The following is a 4,121-nucleotide window of genomic DNA, read 5'->3' as shown; positions in this document are numbered from 1 at the left end:
CACAAACCAGAGTTGAACGCCAGAAATACGTTACAACCTGGCGTTCAACTCCAGAAAGAGCCTCTGCACGTGTAACATTCAAGCTCAGCCCAAGCACATACCAAGTAGGCCCCAGAAGTGGATTTATGCATCAATTACTTACTCTTGTAAACCCTAGTAGCTAGTTTATTATAAATAGGACTTTTTACCATTGTATTAGACATCTTTGGAACATCTTTTGATCATTTTTAGATCTCTAGACCTCCATGGGAGGCTGGCTACTCGGCCATGCTTACCCTATGTTCACTTATGTATTTTTCAACGGTAGAGTTTCTACACTCCATAGATTAAGGTGTGGAGCTCTGCTGTTCCTCAAAGATTAATGCAAAGTACTACTGTTTTTCTATTCAATTCAACTTATTCCGCTTCTAAGATATTCATTCGCACTTCAACCTGAATGTGATGAACGTGACAATCATCATCATTCCTTATGAACGCGTGCCTGACAACCACTTCCGTTCTACCTTAGATTGAATGAGTATCTCTTAGATCTCTTAATCAGAATCTTCGTGGTATAAGCTAGATTGATGGCGGCATTCATGAGGGTCCAGAAAGTCTAAACCTTGTCTGTGGTATTTCGAGTAGGACTCTGGGATTGAATGACTGTGACGAGCTTCAAACTCGCGAATGCTGGGCGTAGTGACAGACGCAAAAGGAGGGTGAATCCTATTCCAGTATGATCGAGAACCTCAGATGATTAGCCGTGCTGTGACAGAGCATTTGGACCATTTTCACAAGAGGATAGGATGCAGCCATTGGCAAGGGTGATGCCTCCAGACGATTAGCCATGCAGTGACAGCACATCGGACCATTTTCCAGAGAGGATTAAAAGTATCCATTGACAAAGGTGATGTCCTTACATAAAGCCAGCCATAGAAAGGAGTAAGACTGATTGGATGAAGACAGTAGAAAAGCAGAGGTTTAGAGGGACGAAAGCATCTCCATGCATTTATCTGAAACTCTCACCTAGGATTTACATAAGTATTTCTATCCCTATTTTATTATTAATATTCGAAAACTCCATAACCATTCTATATCCGCCTGACTGAGATTTACAAGATGACCATAGCTTGCTTCATACCAACAATCTCCGTGGGATCGACCCTTACTCGCGTAAGGTTTATTATTTGGACGACCCAGTGCACTTGCTGGTTAGTTGTGCGAAGTTGTGATAAAAAGTTGAGATTACAATTGAGCGTACCATGTTGATGGCGCCATTGATGATCACAATTTCGTGCCCCAAGTTTTTGGCGCCGTTGCCGGGGATTGTTCGAGTTTGGACAACTGATGGTTCATCTTGTTGCTCAGATTAGGTAATTTTCTTTTTGCTTTCTTTTCAAAAAATTTTCGAAAATCTTTCAAAAAATTCTCCTTTGTTTTCGAAAAAATTTTAAAATAAAAATGTTTTCAAAAATATATTTTTTCTTCAGAATTTTTAAGAATGAATTCTAGTGTTTCATGAAGCATGTTGAAGTCTGGCTGGCTGTAAAGCCATGTCTAATTCTTCTGGATAGGGCATGTTAGGCGTGTCATGTCTGAGTTACATACTAAAGCTTGGCTGGCTATTAAGCCATGCCTGACCCTTTGATTGGAGCTTTAGACTAAAGAGCATAAGATTCCTGGAATTCATATTAAAAATTTTGGAATCCTTATTTTTCTTTTTCAAAATGATTTTCGAAAAAATTAAAAGAAAATACAAAAAAATCATAAAATCATAAAAATCAAAAAATATTTTGTATTTCTTGTTTGAGTCTTGAGTTAAGTTGAAAGTTTGGTGTCAATTGCATGTTCATCTTGCATTTTTCGAAAAATTCATGCATTCATGGTGTTCTTCATGATCTTCAAGTTGTTCTTGGTAAGTCTTCTTGTTTGATCTTAATGTTTTCATGTTTTGTGCCTTTTCTTGTTTTTCATATGCATTCTTGAAATCTTAGTGTCTAAACATGAAAGATTTCTAAGTTTGGTGTCTTGCATGTTTTCTTTGCATATAAAAATTTTCAAAAATAAGTTCTTGATGTTCATCTTGACATTCAAAGTGTTCTTGGTGTTCATCTTGACATTCATAGCATTCTTGCATGCATTCATTGTTTTGATCCAAAATTTTCATGCATTGAGTCTTTTTCATGTTTTTCCTTCTCATTATTAAAAATTTAAAAATAAAAAAATATATCTTTCCCTTTTTCTCTCATCAAATTCGAAAATTTGAGTTGAATTTTTCAAAAAGTTTTAAAATCTAGTTGTTTTTATGAGTCAAATCAAATTTTCAATTTAAAAATCTTATCTTTTTCAAAATCTTTTTCAAAAATCAATTCTTTTTCATTTTTCTTAGTTATTTTTGAAAATTTTAAAAATATTTTTCAAAAATCTTTTTCTTATCTTTATCACATAATTTTCGAAAATAACATCATCAATTAATGTTTTGATTCAAAAATTTCAAGTTTGTTACTTACTTGTTAAGAAAGATTCAAACTTTAAGTTCTAGAATCATATCTTGTGATTTCTTGTGAATCAAGTTATTAATTGTGATTTTAAAAATCAAACCTTTTTCAAAACTAATTTCAATCATATCTTTTCAAAAATATCTTCTTATCATATCTTTTTCAAAAATTTGATTTCAAAATATCTTTTCTAACTTCCTAACTCCTTATCTTTTCAAAATTTGTTTCAACTAACTAACTAACTCTTTGTTTGTTTCTTATCTTTTTCAAAACTACCTAAATAACTCTCTCTCTCTAATTTTCGAAAATATCTTCCCTCTTTTTCAAAATTTCTTTTTTATTAACTAATTATTTTAATTGTTGATTTTAATTTTCGAAAAATTACTAACCTTTTTCAAAAACTATTTTCGAAAATCACTAACTCTTTTTCAAAAATAATTTTCGAAAATCCTTCTCCCTCATCTCCTTCTAATTATTTATTCATCTACTAACACTTCTCTTCATCTCACATCACTGCTCCTATCCTTACCCTTGTGTTTGGATTCTTCATTCTTCTTCACCCCTATTCCTTTTCTTCTTCTACTAACAATAAGGAACCTCTTTACTGTGACATAGAGGATTCCTCTTCTTTTCTTGTTCTCTTTTCTTTCTTATGAGCAGGAACAAGGAAAAAGGCATTCTTGTTGAAGCTGATCCAGAACCTGAAAGGACTCTGAAGAGGAAACTAAGAGAAGCTAAATTACAACAATCCAGAGACAACCTTATTAAAAATTTTGAACTAGTAAAGGAGATGGCAGCCGAACCCAACAACAATAATGCAAGGAGAATGCTTGGTGACTTTACTGCACCTAATTTCAATTTACATGGAAGAAGCATCTCCATTCCTGTCATTGGAGCAAACAACTTTGAGCTAAAACCTCAGCTAGTTTCTCTGATGCAGCAGAACTGCAAGTTTCATGGACTTCCATCTGAAGATCCTTTTCAGTTCTTAACTGAATTCTTGCAGATATGTGATACTGTTAAGACTAATGGAGTAGATCCTGAAGTCTACAGGCTCATGCTTTTCCCTTTTGCTGTAAGAGACAGAGCTAGAGTGTGGTTGGATTCTCAACCTAAGGATAGCCTAAACTCTTGGGATAAGCTGGTTAAGGCTTTCTTAGCCAAGTTCTTTCCTCCTCAAAAGTTGAGTAAGCTTAGAGTGGATGTTCAGACCTTCAGACAGAAAGAAGGTGAATCCCTCTATGAAGCTTGGGAGAGATACAAAGGACTGACCAAAAAGTGTCCATCTGACATGCTTTCAGAATGGACCATCCTGGATATATTCTATGATGGTCTGTCTGAATTAGCTAAGATGTCATTGGATACTTCTGCAGGTAGATCCATTTACCTAAAGAAAACGCCTGCAGAAGCTCAAGAACTCAGTGACATGGTTGCTAATAACCAGTTCATGTACACTTCTGAGAGGAATCCTGTGAGTAATGGGACGCCTATGAAGAAGGGAGTTCTTGAAATTGATACTCTGAATGCCATATTGGCTCAGAACAAAATATTGACTCAGCAAGTCAATATGATTTCTCAAAGTCTGAATGGAATGCAAGCTGCATCCAATAGTACTCAAGAGGCATCTTCTGAAGAAGAAGCCTA

The 4,121-nt window shown here is 34.9% G+C and overlaps 1 non-coding gene across 1 annotated transcript; it reads right to left on the bottom strand.

Moving 5' to 3' along the window:
- Positions 1 to 3,666: 3,666 nt before the first annotated feature.
- LOC148572347 (small nucleolar RNA R71) lies at positions 3,667 to 3,770 on the bottom strand. Its single transcript, XR_015907783.1, has one exon. It is a non-coding gene; the product is annotated as a small nucleolar RNA R71 (small nucleolar RNA).
- Positions 3,771 to 4,121: the final 351 nt, after the last annotated feature.

This window comes from Arachis ipaensis, chromosome B3, assembly GCF_059453495.1.
Source record: "Arachis ipaensis isolate K30076 ecotype BB chromosome B3, ASM5945349v1, whole genome shotgun sequence".
NCBI classification, from domain to species: domain Eukaryota; kingdom Viridiplantae; phylum Streptophyta; class Magnoliopsida; order Fabales; family Fabaceae; genus Arachis; species Arachis ipaensis.
The sequence above is the reverse complement of the archived record's forward strand: the minus strand, read 5'-3'. Positions and strand labels throughout refer to the sequence as shown.